Consider the following 18622-nt stretch of genomic DNA (forward strand, 5'->3'; position numbering starts at 1 on the left):
TTCAAAACGAGGTAAAATAATGTCCATTTAAAGATATTCTTAAGAAAACATGAAACACTTGTCTGGTGAACTGGAGAGAGAAGGAGCACAGCCCAAGTGGCCTCAGGATAACCCCTCTGCAGTCACATGTAACACAATGAATCTAACAAGTAGCAGTGCTCCTCTGCCAAGGATGCATGGAAAGGAGAGTGCTGCTTTCTACCTGTTTGTATCTTCAGACATCCAGAGTTCTTTTTGTACCCTACAAAGGTACATGGCAAAAAGAGCCATTTCTGTTTCACTTCAGGTGCAAAATGCTACAGAGCCCACTGTTTCAGTTGCTCCTTGCAAAGACTTTACATTTGTACTTGTTTTCTTCCACCTCAGAACAACTGGAGGGAGGAAGGCCATATGATGCCTTCATATGAAGCAATCACATGAAAGAATAATTCGAGTCCATTATTCTTTATTTTTAGACAACATTTAGTGAAACTTTGGCCATGACTAAAACTCCAAGGCTGAGATAATCTCATTTGTGACTGCAGGTTCCTCAAAGGGACTTATTTCTAATGAATTTTCAAATGCTTTGAAAATAATAGGTACAGTATTTACCACTGAAAACAGTAAAAGAACACTGATGCTACTGCCCCAGTACAGCACACTTATTTCACTGCACTGCTGATATTCTGCTGAAGTGCATGAAGTGAAATATTGCACAAAGCCAATATTTACCAACAGACACTACAGCTGTGAAAGTAATACAGTCCTTCCATGGAAAAATAGGCTTCCAACAGGAAATACAAGGCATTTGGCAAGTCTTAACCTGCCAAGGGCAACTGCTCCATGTCCTGTTTCCAGGACAAGAAAGCCCTCCAGTTACTCCAGATTCTTCCAGTGGTGAATGCTGAGCTTGTCTGGTAAGTTTTCCGAGCCCAGTGGAAATCCTAGAGCAGACACAGAAAGCTCTGAGTCTGAATTGGCACCAGATGCTTTAGAAAACAAGTGATTTTCATTTTGTTACAGGAATATGAGAAGGCCAAAATGCTTTATTTGTCAGCACAGGAACAGCCACTCATCTAAGAGCATGAATATTCTGTTAAGTTTTTATAAAATCAGACTCTTCCAAGGAAACCCTGCACTGAGTAACAGTGCCATGTGCCAACTTACAGTGCTCTCTACACGTGTATGAGACAGGAAATGTATTTTCTATAGCAGATGAACAGCAATGACAGCCTTCAGACTAGAGTATGGAATATCATTTGCATCAAATTCCAACCTCTCAAGGAGCAGCCTACAGTATCTCCCTACTAGCTCAGACTCCATACAAAGGCCAACTCAACATCATACATCTACTGCAGTGTATCTTCTCAATTAACTAAGGAAAAGTGTATTAGGCATACATCAAACCTGCATTGCAGCTAGAGCTGCCAATTACTTATGGCAAAAGGGAGGCTGATTCATCCCACTGTATGTGGGCCTTGGCTGGAGTTTTCCCAGAACGCAACAAGAAAAGAAGAAAACCTCAGTGAACCTCCCCCTCATTCCCACTCCTTCCTCCCCCACAAATCACAGTCAAGAGGCTTGTGCTTGCAAAAGCAGCATTTCCTGGAGGATTCTTCCTTCATATCACTCCTTTTCTAAATTCAGACAAAACACACAACTCAAAATCCATTTGCATATGGTATGTACGCATACAAGGACACCTCTCCCAAACACTGACAAGCAAAAGGCAAAGCAAAGGGTCTAAAGCACCTTTAAACCCCCAGTGCCCAGGGATCCCCACATCTTCCACTCCAGATCTCACAGCATTCCCAGGCCACCTGTGCAGAGTGCAATGGCTACCTGACAACACTTGGCTTGGCACCAGCCTGCAACAGCTGAGCAGAGGCTGGGGGCCTTGTCTTTCTGCTCTCAGAAAGAACAGAACAGAACATTTCTGCTAAGCACAAGCACATCCTGAATCCAGACCTTTTCACAAGCTTCCTGTGTCAGATGCATTTAACACCTAACATATCACAAGTAGCAATCCTCCATCCAGCATGTCCCTCCTCCACTTTGTGTGTCTCAAATGAGCCTTGTGGCCTCAGGGGTGCCAGGGCTCTTCTCTCCCTGGCACTGCTGGATGGAAATCGTTCTTATTAGTTGCCATGGTCCCATTTAGGCACCTAGGTTTTCAAGGTGCCCAGCCACACCAACACCACTATTCTCCACAGTGAGTTCAGGACACAAAACTTCAATCATGTTTACTTCTAACTGCTATCTTTCATTGCTCTGACAGCACCCTACTGACGACCTTGGGCATCTGACTTCATCCTTTTGTTTCCAGTGTGTTTGACATGAGTCAACCTGGCACCCAGCCCCCCTGGAGCAGTCAGACCCTGCCTTAAACATTTCTGCTTGTTTTCCAGGCCTGACTTTTAGGCATTTATTGTAGATCTTTAAAACAGTTTTTACAGAAAATATGCTTCGAGATCCTCAGAGTGCAGAATAATACTTGATGCATGCACCTACTGCTCACTGCCTTCTGGCACCAACATTCAAAATTCCAGTGAGCACAAAGGGAGCCTGAGCTGCCCCTTCCATGGCAAGGGGGATCAGGAGTCAGACACAGCCAGCTCCATGGACCACAACACAACACCTCACCAGAATAGCAGGGCAGACCAGGGCAAGGTGTCTTCTGCCTAATGACCCCACCAACCAAAGCCATCAGTCTGATGAGAACTTGTGCTTAGAGGCTAATGGATTATGCAAGAGCACAACTTTTTCCTCTCCTTGCCCAAAAGCCAGTCCTATTAGAGCTTGATTTTGGGATTATGTTTACCAGACTCTTGTGGGTACACTGGCAGCTCTGTGTGATTCCTGTTTCAGTACACAAGCAATTACAGTCAGGATAGATGCAATCCTCAAACAGAGTCACGTGTGTCCAGGTATACCCATAAGGGCAGGCTCTGCCATTCTGCTGAGATCAGCAATGCAAACATGAAATGCAGCTCACAAAGTACTCAAGAATCAGGTACCAGACCTCCTGTGCCATGTGTGGGCCTGGGAACTTCATCCATGTGCTGCTGTGTTCACTAATGGAGGGGAAAGAGAGCTTACCAAACCAAGGATTTAGAACTGGAAAACTACCTTGTAACCAGGTTCTTATTACTTCTCCTTACTACATGAAGAACACTGGCATTCACCTTGAGTGTCCAGAGTGCTCCACAGACCATGGGAGAAGACAGAGCATGTCCTGAAGACCAGACTGTTCAAAAGCTCTGTTCATATTACAAGTTATGGCATAGAAATGTCCCCTAATTAGAGATGCTTTGTGGACAATTTACTTCAGAAACACACAAAGAGAGCAGAGGTTCCAGCATTTCAGTACCACAATAGATTTCAAGAACAGTCCAGGAGACAACCTCTGTGTATGAACTGTCAATACACTGCAGAAAAGAATAAGACTCCATTCTCAGTTTCTGCCTTCTGAAATGCTAACCATTATTCATGAGTGCCCCTAAAGAGGGGGATTCTGCATTCCCCTAGTGCAAGAAGAAGTGGAGAGAGAAGAAGAGTATGGAGAGAAGCTGTAGCACAGGCCATGGGGCAGAAATTATAGCAGAAGACTATCCCCACAGACTGCCACTCCAGATACTTCCAACTATTACCCCACCTCTCTGGTCCATGCATCCTACAAAGTGCAAGGCACCCTCCTCAAAAATAAACAAATCAAGGAGCAAATTCTGTCTGTTTTAGTTTTTTGCTAGAAATTTCCCTTCTTCCCAGCTTGAATTTTCTGAAATGAAGAAAGAGTCAGAGCACAGCACAGCTGATGTACCCCACATCTGTAGGAAATGCCACCCTGAGCTGCCTAGGCTTGCTAAAGAGATCAAACGTGGATGTAAGCAGCTCTTTTCTGGAGCAGGCATCGTTTCAGTTGTTAAAATATTCATGCACCAATAGGAGCTGTGGTATCAATGTCTGTCCCTGACACAAACAAACCTGAGCTTAAAGCCTGACAATCTGTGTTATGCAGAGTGGAATCACAATTAAAAGCCTTTCCCTCCTGCAAAAGCCTCCATTCCTGCAAACACACATATGACAGCTTTTCTGGTGACACATCAAGAGCAACCCAAATCCAAGTCCACAATCTTCTGCCTGTGAGGGGAGGAGACATTAAAAACAGCTTTAGCAAATGCCCAGGATTTTAATTGTGTGCTATCAGTTTTTCTCTCTCAGGTTTACCATGCACCAGCAGCCCTGTGGTTCATCTGGGGAGTGGCTGGATGCACCTGATAAATATGAGCTGGCATCTGGGCACTGCAGGTTGAATCAAGACTCTCTGCAGGGAAGCATCTAGAAAATTTCTGATCTGGAGGATTTTCTCCTTCACAATAGGGAATAGAGAAGTAGCAGACAGAAAATGGAAAACATTAGGCCTTTCACTCCCCTCAAGAGACACAGAGAAGTACTTTCCAGTGCCCTTTCTAAATAGGGAAACTGATTTTTTGATGCCAGCAAATGGACAAAGGCTGGGGGAGGTACAGCTGCTGCCCCTTCAGCAACACTGTCTGGAGAAATGAGTGCACCCAGGTGACGTGGCAAGAAATGTTTAAATGTTTTAGTACTGCCCTCGTCACATGCAGCGAACTGTGCATACACCCTGCAGAGCAACATTGAGCCTGCTAAGGTGCCAGAGCATTTTCAACACTTGAGGATTAGAGAGGAAATGAGAATGGTTTGGCTCTGGAGTCTGTGCTGTACTGCAATGTTGAAATGGCAGTTTGTTTCAGGCTTATGGGCATCTATGGCTGGACAAAAATGACATTGCAGTACCTTGAATTGTGGCAAGGCAAAGCAAAGCATGTGCATGAGCAGCAAGCTGGACCACAGCACAGAGCTCAGTGGTCCATGTGCCAGGTGTCACTTTCAGAAGTCAAAGGGTCACACCCAAATGTTTGTTTCCACTCCCTGACAAAGCACACTTTTGCCACTGGGACAATAAACAAACATTAAATTACCTAAAGATTCCTTGAGTATGTTTTAGATCCAAACTGCCTTAATCTGCTTCTGATGGCAATAAGACAGTTCATATGACCAGAGCAGAGCAAAGGATGTGTATCCAACCTTACCTCTGCCATTCCCCAACTCTGACCCTTACAGTGCTGTATCAGAGCACCACACCAAGCCCCAAACTCAGCATGTGGAGGCACTGAACACTCTTCCAGCTGTGGAACTGGCAGCACAGACTCCAGGGCAGAGACAAGCTTTGCTCTCCATCACTCAAGACTCAGTCACATCTATTGGTACACTACTAGATAAGCAACTGACAATAAAACTAATGTTGGGAAATGAGCACACTGAATATATAACAACACAATTCTACCCTTGAACACTTATGCACACAGCCATAATGGTAAGCCTTTAGAGCAAAACAAAGCAACATTCATAGCAGAGGTTTCCTAACTGAGCAGGATATACCCCTCTTTAAGAGGGACATGATTTCCAAGTCTGCCTCTGAAAGGAATGATACAGGACAGGACATCAGAGTAGCTGGAGGTGCACCTAGGCCAGTGCTCTAGAGCCAGACTTGCAGGTAGGGCTGGTGCCATATGCTGACACAAAGACCCTCCCAAGCCAGAAGCCAACAACCTGGAGTGCTTGTAGGCCTGTCTGTCCCCTGCCCACGGCTTCCTGGGATCAAGAGCTCCAGAAAAGGGGGACATGAGACTGCAGCAACAACATCACGGGCTTCCTGGATGCCTATCAGTGGGACTGCCAGGGCAGATGCCATGGTGCTTGCCCAGAGCAAGGTGCACCCAACCTGCCACATCCCACACCACCTGAGGCAGTGAGTGCCACCTTGCAGCCCGATTCCCTGTCTCAGAAAGCCTAGGAAGCCAACTCAAACAGTGCACTGTCAGAGCTGAGCTGGAGCAGTGCAACTGAACAGGCAAAATGAGAATCCCTTGGCAATTTCCAACAAAGCACAGTGACACACTTGCTGTTCACTGCATACAAGCCACAGCTGCTAATGCTCACCTGGAGACAATCTGCAGAACTCCAAGCACTGAGACTATCCACTAGCAAACCACACAATTTTATCATATTTTTCCATTATAAAATTACTGCTAGGAGCAGGAAACAACCAGCGACAGGAGGTCTGAGAGAAGAAATTCACATCAGTGTCTCTACCTGCACTGACCCTGGCCCAGTGAAACCTACTAATTACCACTCGGCCTAATGCCATACTTCGAGTAACAGGAAAATCAAGGCCAACATAAGGGAAGATCCACAAACTCAACTATTTGTGTCTGAAAGGTAAAAGGCAAAAGAGAGCTACAGGGAGAAAATGCTAGCTAAATACAAAATAGCACTCGTGAATGAAAAAGTTTATTTCTGCAGGTGAAATTCACGTTCTCTCTCCTTTCTACCACTGCCCTTCCTCCCCATTAAGTTCTTGGAGAAAAGCTTCAAGCACCTTTGGCATGAGCTAAGGATGGTAATGAAAGAGGAAGGTCACAGTGAGCTTCTGCCTGCCCACTGTGCAGCACAGCAAGAACAGAAATCAGTACTCAAACCAGAGAAGCACAAAGTGACAGCGCTGTTGATGTCCCAAAGTCACAGGGAGTCCAACCAGAGCAGCAGCGGAAGCCAAATCTGGCAACATCTCCCCTGCGACCGGTTCTGTGCAGGCATGGCTAAAATGAAGGAGGAGCTGCAGGCAGATCTGAAAGACCTTCAGATTCCCAGCTGGTTTTGATCCCAGAACACAGGCAGCTCCAGGGACACTTGGATCCACAGTCACAATTAAAGTATTAAAAGAGAAAGAGAAGAAAGCTTCAGGCAAAGGGAACAAGAACTGAAAATGGGACTATCCCCACAAACTAGCTCTCCTCTAGGAGCAAATGCTGAGAGATGGCTAACACAAGAGCTGGATTTGCTACGGCCAATAACATGTTGCAGAGCTGAATGTGTCTGATCTATCTCTGGAATTGTATGTACGAAACTTGCAAAGAAATACAGGGGGCTGGAGGAAGACAACCTCTTGTGCCCAATTTTGTTTTTCTAGTCTTTGTGAGTCAGCTCAAGACACACAAGACAATCTAGACTCCAGCTTCCACACATTTTCTGAGTTTTGGTCAGATCCTTACAGAGAAATTGCCCTGTCAACAGTCTACCTGGAAAGGTAAAGTTCTCTTCCCTGTAGTCAGCAGTAAAATGCTCTCCAACTTCTGGGAAACCCTCCTACAGTCTCACTGGGCCTGTTAGCTTAGAAAGCACAAAGCCCCCATCAGTCCCTACAAAAAGGCAGCACACTTGTGTTAGAGCCCTGAGGTGAATGAGGCCCAAGCCCATGGTCTGTGACAACCAAAGCAGCTCGCCCTGGCTATTGCCTCCTGCAGTACTGCTGCCACAGCTGTTCTCAAACTGTTGCTGCTGCAAGTGGTGGCCCGTGAGGCCTGAAACTTAATCCTGTAACAGGAGCTCCTGAGACTTACTTTTAGTTATCCAGAGTCACTCAGTGAAGAAATGCCATCCATGCACATCTTGCTTCAGAGTACACCCTCCTGTGCAGCCCAGAGGCAGCTGCTTGCAGCCCCCCACCTACAAAGCCAGCCAGCCCCCAGCCCCAGCACCGTGCCTGCCACCAGCTCCTGTGCCCAGTTCCACACTCAAGGAATGCAGCCCCAACCCATGCAGCTCCACACACGCACAAGCATCACCCTCCCTCACCAGCCCCTGCTCACCGCAGAACACCGGCTCAGGGCAACCCTTCCCCTCCATGCATGACCTGCCATGGCAACCTTCACTGCCGGGCCTCGAACAACGCACCTGTCCATGTCCCAGACCTGCAACCCATTACCCCTGACCCCTGATTTACTCCACATTCTGCTCACATCATTGGGTAACCTGTGACTGGAAGGCCGAGGCTCCTCTGCAGCCATGTGCCACACTTCCACTTCCCCCGGCACAGCGTCCTCCTCCCAGAGCGGTGCCCGAGCCCCTCCTCCCCGCCTGCCAGCCACAGAGAAGGTGGATCCACCCGAGAGGAGCCAGGAGAGCCGGACTCATCACCGCTGTGTCCCGCTCGGGCAGGCAGGCAGCAGCCTGGCTCCGGCCCTTCCGACAGCCCGTCCTCCTCCCCCTCCTCCTCGCTCCGAGGCGCTCCATGTCAGCCCGAGAGTCGCTCAGCAAAGCCCCTGCTGATCTCCGGCCTCAGGCTCCCCGTGCAGGCATCCCCGACCGTGCCCAGCAAGACAAGAGAAAGCAGCGTCCCCTCTCGGGCAGCCCCGGCGCCGGCTCGGATCCGGGCAGGTGGGGCATCAGCGGCACGGAGCCTTGACGGGGGTTTGCCAAGCCCTGCACACAGATACCCAGGCTGTTCGCTGCTGGCACACGCCGTGCCCACCCCGCAAACGGAAGGACACGGGGAGAGGCAAAATCCAGCCCCTCGACACCCCTCGGGCTGCAGGGCCCCAAACAACCCCGCTCCTCCCAGCCGGGGCCCACCATCTCTTTCAGATGTCGCTCGCTTTGAAGCCATGGCTTCTCCTGCCTGAATTCCCTCAGCCTTCCACGTTAAACCCTTCGCTGTGTTTAAAACAAGGCTCGTTTTCTGGCATCGGTGAAAACTGGATCTGCAAACTGCCTCAGTGACCAGCAAAAGGGGCCACTCGTGCCGAGTGCACCCCCCCGGCGGAGGAGGGGAGCCTGGAGCGGCCAGACATCGCGCTGGAGCACTTCCTCGGCTGGCTGGTGTACAAGTCTGGGACAAAGGGACAACCCAGCACAGGGACCAGCTCCAGTGTGGCATCAGGCACCACCATGCACGCACAGAGAGAGACCACCCTTCCCTGAAGGGATTTCGGGAGAAACTTGGCAGGTGCCAAGGTCAATCGGATGCGCGTTGCCAATAACGAGTATTAAAAAAGAAAAAAAAAAAAAAAAAAAAGAAGAAAAAAAAAGAGGCGGGGTTATTTATAGCCCAGAATTTCTCACTCCTCTGCAGAAGCGCAGCCCAGAGGCGGCATTGTTGGGAGATGGGGAACACACGCACCGCGGCCGCGTTAATGGCCGGTGCCGGCGCTGACACAACTTCAGCAGCGGCTCTGCGGCTCCGGGAATCCTTCCCGCAGGACACCGGGCTCCGGCCACCGCCGACTGCCCGGCAACACACGTGTCACTGACGGCAGCGGCACCCCGGAGACGCAGAGACAGCCCCGCCACCGGCGCACCCCGGCCCTGCCCGCGGCGTCATCCTCCCATCGTCGGGAGGAGACGGAGCGCCGCAGACGCGGCCACGGGCACCGCGCTTCGCCGGCGGCCGCAGGGCCCGGCCGGGGTTATCTGGACCCGCCCCGGCCGAGGTTACCTGGAACTGCGGTCGCTCATTGCTGCGCGGCCCGGGTTACCTGGAGCCGCGGCGCTCATTGCCGCCCGGCCGGGGTTACCTGGAGCCGCCGTCGCTCATCGCCGCCCCGCCCGTCCCCCGCCGCCGCCGCCGAGCGCCCCCCGGGCGCGGCCCGTCCCCCCGCGCCGCCAATCGCCGCGCGCGCGCCCGCCCGCCCCGCGCGTCGCGGGGCCGCCGCAGCGGCGCTGGCGCAGCCAATGGGCGCGGCGGGCGGCCGGTGACGACACACGGGCCGGGGCTGGGGCTGGGGGCAAATCTCGTGTTTCAGGGCAGCGCGCAGGGAAAGCGCGGCGCGGGGGGGTGCCCGCCCTCCGAGCCCCGGGAGCTCCCCAGAGGGGTGCGGCAACCTGGGAGGCGCCACCTGCGCCGGCCGGCAGTGCAAGGGGTCCTGAAAGGCATCATCACCCTCCCTGGTCTTCGTCCGCTGGGAATAGGAAATGCACCGTGAAATTCGGGGCTCCCCCGCATGACGTGTGCATGTGACAGCCTGTGGGCTTCTGTCCGCATCCAAACGTGGGAGAAGCCCGGCGGGAGTGAGGCTGGAGCATCCACAAAGAGGGCACTCCTTGCAAACATTTCCCTACGCACCAGAAGAAAAAATCTTATTCACGGTCTGTGTTTTCCATTCTCCTTCATTCTTTTAGAATTATGCTTCCCTAGGCAACGTGTGGTCCTTCTCCTTCTGAATCCACAAGTTCAGCTCCTCCTCCTCAGGCATCAAACGTAGAAATAGACCCAGCTTTGATGAGGATGGTCTGACATTTACAATATTTCCAGGGGGGAAAAAAACCTGCCAATAAACATGACCAAATTTACAATCTCTGCAGCAGAGCCCACAGGGCCCTGGGCATGGAGCAGTGCTGGGGCTGGGAGCACCAGCCATGCTCTGAGCTCGGGGCTGTGCCTGGTCCCAGGAAGCTCTACCAGCCCCAAGTGCTGCCAATGGAAAGGGCTGTGCTGTTACATACCAAACTGAGCATACCTTTGACCATTTTTTTTGTTTGATTTGTTGGGGATTTTTTCCTGATGGAGATGCACAGAGTATGTGTAATAACACATTATGGAGCAGCCAAGGGCAAGCAATGAAGACTTACCTTCTGCTGGTTGCTATTGCCAAAGGTAAGGCAGGCCACACATATCCAAGAGGAGATAACAAACTGTCCCAGCCCCAGCACACCACATGTGATCTTCTCTGACCACGAGTGATCAGGCTGCTGCCTTACAGCTCATTCAAAGGACCGGTTCTCCAGAAGCAAGAACTCACTGAGTCACCAAGTGCACACTGACGTGACAAGCAGCCCTGACTGAATCACTGCCATCCCCTCCTGCTGTAAGCTGAAGTCTCACCAAGGTTCTCTTCCCCAGTGTGAGTCAAATCTGTCACTTAGCTGGCTGGTTCTGCAGTGATTACAGTCAAGCCATAGAGCAAATTGTCAGTGTTCTTTCCACTCCCACAGAGAATTACTCCTGTGGATAGATGACTTTCAGGATCTTCTGAGGTAAGCAGGAATTATGAAAATCTGCTGTTCCTCAACAATGGAAGAAGAGGCCTTCTATTTTCTGCTGCATGTAGTGTCCATGTGACAGTGTCATGTCCAGTGACAGCACTGCATGGATCCAGGAGGGCTGGGACAAGCAGTGGGGTGACTCCTGCAGAGGACACACTCTTGTTGAGCCCAAGGGGGTTAATTAGCAGAGGATGCAGGTTTTGGCCTTCGGCTCTTCTCCTGTCGAAGTCCATGTAAAGCTTTTGGAGGAATGTCCCGTGCCTGCAGCGAGGAGGGAACGCAGCTGAAGGAGCTGCCAGGGTCCCTGCAGGCTCACCCAGCCCTGCAAACCACACTGGCTGCTGCAAACTGCTGCTTACAACAGCCCAGAGCAGGAAAGGACTGAGCAGATGGGGGACCAGCCACCTTCAGAGTAAAAATCCTTCCCAATGGCTTTGGAAAGACTGATGGGTCATTCACCAGCCCCACACCCTGGAGTACCACGAGCCGTGGGAAGTGCAAGTCCTGCTCACAGGCTTCCAAAAGAGGGAGGCAGCTCAAGGAAAAGCTGCACATAGAGCATGAAATCAGGCAATTACAGTTGTTAGGACTGAATCCGCAAGTGAATCACTTCTATTCCTTTTAAAAAGTCCAACTAAAATCTAGTTTTAGAATAAACTTTTAGCAGAACTGTTCATAGGACCATCATAAGAAAACTGCAGGCTCTCTGAAGCACCAAGCCCAGGTCAGGCTGCCCTTTGCCAAAGGCTGGGCAACAACAGATGAAGGAAGAGTTTCAGTTTCCTTTCCCCTGTGAAAGAACAGAAACTTGACTCTGTGACTGCATGCAGTAAAAAAGCAGATCAGATCTCTTACACTCAGCCCTGTCCAAAGCTACAACTCTCCTGGGAGCCAAAGAAACTTTGCAAGCATTGACCGTGCACAGTGGAGGTTTGCCTGAAACTTACAGAGGGTTTTTAAATGTCTGTGCCTTTCAGGTTGGCCTTTGGAGACCGCAAAGCCCTTGAAGCAGCCTTCCAGGGTTCTCCAGCTATCTTTAAGCTGTTAAATGGAAGTCAGCTGTCCCATACCTGATAGAAAGCTGACTTTGCATGCCTGTCCCATGGTTTCCTGGCAAAGGAGACAAAGAGTGGCAGCAAAAGGCCACAAAGGGGAAATTGCCCAAACTGCAGAGCTCCCCTGCTCCTCATGCCAGCTGTAATGAGGCTGACCCTGTTGGAGCTGGAGGGCTCTGCTGCACTCTATAAGCAGCTGCATGTGCTGACAATGGGCACATTGCTCAAGCACATTGCTGGGAGAGGGGAAAAAAGAAAAAAATAATGACTGCATGGTCAAGGTACCTACACAGTCCCAGGGTGCCAGGCTCAGCAGTGCAAGCTGGACTTGCTCCATGGGTCCACCTGGGATGGTCTGGGCTGTGCCTGACCTGCAGAGTGTGGCTGAGTGACCTGGCCCAGACATGGACATGGTGATGGCTTTGTCCTCACAGGGCATAGGAAAGCAGGTCAGTCCCTACTAGACATCAGTTCCCTGTGACTGTCACATGCACGTCCCAGCGAGCTGGAAATGCTTTGAGAGTCCACACACCCACCCATGAGGTCCAGCCTCCAAGATCCCAGGGCCTGCCCAAATCCTGAACACAGCCTTCATCTACACCAAAATTGGTCCTGCCACATTTATCACACCTTGCTGGCAAACATGACACAGTCTGAGCAGTAAGTGTGACTGCTGATGGGGTGTCAGTAGGTTTTGATGAGAAGAGGTTATCCCATTAAGGATCCCAATAGCCCCTCACACTCAATGGTAGCTGCCAGAGAGCTCATTTTACAGATAAAATTAATTCCAACCGTCAATCCATCCCCATCAACAAAACCCCAATAAGACGCAACCTATTCTTTCCCCTAAGAGCTGTGGGTATTCCAGTCCCCTGCAGGTTTCCCCCATGCCAGGCTGCTGAGGCACCAGCACCTGGCCCCATGGTCCCACTCCTCCCCAAGGCTGCATTACATACACGGGGGACTGAGGGAGCCCCTCTGCCTGCCCTGCAGAGACCAGGCAGCTCCAGGGGGGCCTGGAGTGGCACAACAGCAGCACCTGATTAACTGTGCCAGGGGCTGGAGTGGAGAGCACTGGGGGGGGGGGGACGACACGGAGGGATGCTGAAAGCTGACAATTGAATTTGGAGGCCAGCTTGGCCCATGATGTCATGGCTGCCCAGCCATTGGCTGTGGGTGAGCATCTGCTGGGAGCTGGGCATGGTTATTTGCCTGAGGTTCAGACCTTTCCCAGCGGCTCTGAATCAAGCTGGTTGTCCTGACAACCTGGATAGTGGCAGCTTCTGATAACCACGTAATGAGGTTGTCACAAAAAGGAGCCCCTCCATCAGAGAGGTTTAGGGATCATTAATGTTTCCAAGGGAGTGGAGGGAAGAAGAGGTGAGGGGACCATCTGGCAATGCTGGAGCACGTCAACAGCCTCCCTTGGCAAGGAGCTTCATTAGACAGGAACCACCTACCGACAGTAGCGATGGGAACAGGCAGGCAGCCTGCCAGCAGCCAAGGGTCCCCACTGCTCAGCTGGGCAGCGCTGACATCCAGGCAAAAACAGAGCAGGGAGGACACACAGGTGCTGCCTGGGACTGATTCAAGTTGCTGAGCAGTGAAGTGCCCAGGGCTCACGTGGGATCAGGACAGTAACAGCCTGGGACAAGTGACACAGTGAGGCTGGCACAGAGGCCTTCCCACGGCGCTGCAGCTCTCACGTGCTGCCTCCTGCAGGGTAAGGACTGACAGACTCTGTGCCCTAGCTTACCCCATTTACAGATAGCTGCTGTGAGTGGTTAGAATAGTTCCCACTCCTGTCCTTCAATCCTGCTCAGGGCAGGGCACAGACTTACAGCAATGAAGCTCATTCAAAGAGAATTCTGCTGTCCTGAGGATCCCTGTCGGCTCAGGTCCAAGATATCCCCTGAAAACTAAACCTGTGGGATCAGGCAAGGCACCAAACACCGTGTCTTCCCCTGGGATCTTCTCAACCTAGGAAATACTTTGTCCTTCACCATGTCCTGGTGAAACAGGGATTCATTCACCCTGTACTCAGACCTGCAAGGCACCTCCTGTGGCTGCAATAACAGTGGGTTGAGGTGTGCAGTGTGAAACCTTTGTGGATGGCAGTAACACCATAGCTTGGAGAAACTCAGTTACCAAACTGCTGATCCCCAGGACCAACTTCCTGGAGAAGAAAGCCCACCTTCATGTTAAATAGCACACTTTAAAAAAAAATTTGCCTGTAAAATGATGAAGTCTGAATCTTTCCTAAGAGGAAACAGAAATTACCTCCATAGATAAGTCCTTATGAATCTTCCAGCAACAACTGACAGAATGTGTCTTTTATGTCACTATAATCTGTTTTAAAAATATCTACTAAGTGTAAACACTTGCTAAAGTCAGCATAAGACTTTATTAATACACTTAACACTTTATTTAGTAATCAAGTTTTTATATTAAAAATTGCTGTACTTTTAGGACATATTTTTACCTCAAACCATTTCCCTATTCAAAATTAGTGCTTCAACTGTGGATTTAACTGAGCTCTAACAGGACTATTAACACATGTCAATTAAATACCAATCAACTACTAAAGACTGCATTTAATAGATACATTTCTTAATACACTACTGCTATACCTCATTAAAATTGTGTTGAATCTTCACAACTGTTGTAAACAATCAAGTGGGATATAATCCACCTCCAGGAGCTAGTAAAACTGAATGTAGTGCTCTCCTACTCTGGGGAGGGGAGGTGTGTGATATAAAATTCAAAGCTAAGACAAATACCCAGTTGATTACACATAAGCAGTTGACAACAGAAGCACTCTCAGATTAATAGTAGGCATCAGGTTCCCAAATCCTGCCTCTCTCAGAAAGGACAGGAATGACTGCAAGGAGATCCCACCCTGGAAGAGGGTTTTGCCAGAGGGAAACAACAGGAGCTGATTTTGCTCATACCTGTCCTCTGCAATCCTACCTGAGCTGTCTTCAGTGATTCTTCCCACAGCATTGCTCCTCCAGCTTTGGCAGAGGGGAAGCTGAGGCAAAGAGCAGCTCAGGCTGGGCAGCAGCTCAGCAGTAGCTGTGCCTCTCATGGATCCCCAGTGTCACTCCCTGCCCCCTTTTTGCTTTGTGAATTGCAATTTAAATCACTTCCAACAGGAGTAGCAGGACTAGCTTGAATGTATCAAGCCCTACCTGAACACAGCTTGTAAACAGAACACATCACAGCTTCCTGCAGAAACACCAGTGGGATCCAGAATTTTTCAGGACAATCCCTGTCAAATCCAATCCTGTCTGGCTTGCACTTAAACACCAACCATGCTCCTCCATAGGGAACATCCCATTTGACTGAACACAAGCAAAGATGACCCACCTGTCTGCAGAATTTTATCTGCTCAAGATGCTGAATTCAGTCTTCTCTCAGGACTGAGAAAGCCAAGATCCACCCTATCTATCCAAACAGCACAGAATGGTTTCCAGGCCTTCCTGGCACCAGAGAATAAGGTTCTTCACCCAGAGGAGTGTGGGCAAGCTGTCACAGCACAAACACCAGATTTCACAATACATGACCATGCCCAATCCCCTGCACCAGAGAATCTCAGCAGAGGTGAGAGATCCCTTCCCCTGCAGGAACATCCATACATGACTATGGTACAGCACACTTTAAAGGCACAATCTGACAATAAAACCACCATAGCAAGATGGGTATGTGCAGCAAATTTATCTTCTCCAAAAATAGTCATTCAACAGTGATTCTTCATTGGAACAGCCACACATCACCGTGCCTCTGTTTTCAGCTTGCAAAATGTCTAGAGGTGGGTGAGGCATAGAAAAAACATTCTCCAGGCTGTTTATCTTTGTTTTAATATGAAAAGCATTTGCCAGCATACTAGATTTTTACATTCTCCATTTTCTCCCCAGCTACTTGTGAGCAGGAATTATACCAATTTTTGTTCCTGCCAAGAGACATCAAAACAGAGAGCTTAAGAGGTGAAATGCCACCATTTTACAGGCTGCCACACTGTGGCAGTTCAGGCTTAGCCGTACTATGGCAGTGTCTGTATCTGGGGTTTTAATTTACATTCACCTCAATGTAATCATTAAGACTAATTAATGAAGCACTGAGTGGAGCAAGTGTGAAGCTGCCCTGCCTGCACAGCCCTCAGCTCTTGATAGCTGAGCTCAACTCTGTCAGTGGGAGACCTGCTGAGCTCCCACCTTGATGTACAGAATTAAAAAGGGTAAACCATTGGTGGTACCTGGCATTCTAGAGTTTTAGAAATGCTGAATATGAAGGCCAGTATTTAATCTGTGACTGTCCAGAGCATCTCAACATCCCAGACCAAAACCACATGAGGGTAACATCCAAAGCAAAGGTATGAAAACTGATTCAAGCAAATCAGGCTGATAGAAAATGAAATGGAATTAACAGCTTTTACACTGGGACCACTACTGAATCTTTTTTAAATGCTTGTTTCTTGGCCAGACATGTTTGCAATAAAAAAATCTTGCTCTCTGGCTCTTTTCCACTGAATTCAGTTATGCTTCAGGAGCAGAAAGGGCTTAGGCAGGGATTCAGAGCTCTTTTTTGCACTCCATCACCAGAAGATTTCACGTGGGGATGATTCTGGCCTGAAGATACTTGAGTGCTGTTTGCTGTGGAAGGGAAGCAGTGTTGAGCAGCTGCTAGGAAAACTTTGCCATACCTCATCTCCTGCTGCCCTCAGGGTATTCTCGTGAGAGCAGAAAATCTGATGCCACTGAAGTCCATGATTTCCCTATGAGACAGGCTCCATGGGAGCAGGAAGGGAGCCAACCTGTGAAGGAAGCAGCAAGGCACTACAAAACAGGGTGGCAATACAGACTCGTATCCAGAAACCAACAAGCTGAAGAGGAAAGGCTCTGCTTTATTTTCAATTCATCATCCCATAATAACCCAGTCAGAAAGACTCCAGGCCCAGGCTGAGTTACCTTTGGCTGGCCTGTAGCACAGACAAACTCATAAAGGTTTGCACCCTTCACAGACCCTAGACCTTCAGCTATGGTATCACAGGAGAGGGTCTGAGCTAATCCTTCAAAGAAGATGAGACACCTGAGGCTGCTTTCATCTCTAGTGGTTCCTTCTCCTTCCACACATGAAAGTGGATCCTTATGTCCATGTGCCTCCTCCTGCTCATTCAGCTCTCCCTTGAAAATCCACTGTTCCCACAACAAATGTTGTGAATCTGAGCATTACCCTCACCCTAGATCGTATGAACTCTGATTTCACAGCTCCATGGGTGTCAGGGGTGAATATGAACAAAGGTGCAAACACACAGCTCTGCAGGATGGCTTGTGAGGGCTGGAGAATGCAGGTTCCCAGCTTGCTGCAATGCAAAGGTACCATAGGCATCAGGATAACATCAGCCCACAGGGCCTGAAGAAGAAAAAGGTCTTTATGTGGTTCCCTTTCCACAAAGGAAGGCTTCATTCCTGGAGAATATCCCATGACAGAGTTTACTACCAGGCTGGCTCAGGGCAGTGCTCTCCCAGCACTAGAAGACCAGAGACAAGGGTTGTCTGTGCACTTCCACAGCAGCCTGAAAGATTGAAGCCTTACAATTAGAAAAAGCATGATAGAGAATGCCTGTCTTGACTTAGAGAATACCCTTCCCAAGCTTACTGGGGTTGTGACCTGGAAAATTAAAATGCAAGAAACTCTCCAGCTGCTGACCAGGCAGAGTGGTTGACATTGGATTAAAGATTCTGGGCTCTCTGCTGCAGCACACAGGCACCAACTGCTCTGGCTGAAGTGCCCCTCTCTTCTTTAGTGTGCCCAATACCAGCTACAGCAACAGGACTGAGACTGTCTTTGTGATACAAACCATTTGCAAAGCTGAAGAGAAAGATTCCTCTGAAACCTGATTAAGTGAGACACTTCAAGCAGCATTTCAGAAAGCTGGCCCAGAGGAAGGACTATTGACTTAGTGAGACTGACCACATCATCATGGAGGTAAATGGAGAACTTACATCACCTCAGATGTACAGATCACCTCAGTGCACTTCTTTAGTGGAAAGTATCTCCTTCTTCTCTTCACTGTGAACCCTCCAGCACCTTCCTTCCCTTTCTCCCCTGCACACACTTGCAGCTCACTTTACATCAGGACACAGCCAGTAAAATGTGCAAGATTTGTTCATGCCAAGCAGTATTTCTACTGTTTGTCTCCAAACCCTTGGTTTTGTTTGGCCACAAAGGGAACTCCATAAGCAACAGTGAGGGCTAAGCAGTGTGCATGAACAAACACCAAGGAGGAGTTCATTCCATAGATTTATCTTCCATGACATTGGGACAGCTACAGTCTGCTTTGACACAGCATAGATGGAACCAAATATTAGTTTGAAGACAGAAAGCCACTATCCCAGAAATAATCCTTTTATCATAATTTCAGAGTTCAGAAAGCAGTGCAGCATGAGTTTTCTGACAAAAGAGTGTTTTTTTTATTTCTCATGATTATTGAATTATGCATTTCAGTGTACAAAACAACACAGGTTTGACAAGTTGTACCTGAACAGTAGAAGAGTTTTGAACCCCAAGATTAAGGAAAGATATATTCCTGAGACCCTGGCCACATGACAGTCTATAGGAAAAGGGTAAGACCTGTTGGACATCTTTTCAAAACACTTTCAGTGACCAGCTTCTTTAAGAAG

At 49.2% G+C, this 18622-nt stretch overlaps 1 protein-coding gene across 3 annotated transcripts in view; it reads right to left on the minus strand.

Annotated features, from left to right (window-relative positions):
- Positions 1–18622, minus strand: part of PAK3 (p21 (RAC1) activated kinase 3) — a 127093-nt gene that overhangs the window by 62017 nt on the left and 46454 nt on the right. The window contains exon 1 of one of the 3 annotated variants that reach the window (XM_058814419.1): positions 9417–9484. The exons of 1 other annotated variant lie outside the window; for it this stretch is intronic. The gene's annotated coding sequence lies outside the window, so the exon portion shown is untranslated. Of the gene's footprint in view, positions 1–9337; positions 9485–18622 lie in introns of those variants that run through there. One more of the 3 variants, XM_058814420.1, reaches the window with a different exon arrangement.

This window comes from Ammospiza caudacuta, chromosome 14 (assembly GCF_027887145.1).
Source record: "Ammospiza caudacuta isolate bAmmCau1 chromosome 14, bAmmCau1.pri, whole genome shotgun sequence".
NCBI lineage: Eukaryota > Metazoa > Chordata > Aves > Passeriformes > Passerellidae > Ammospiza > Ammospiza caudacuta.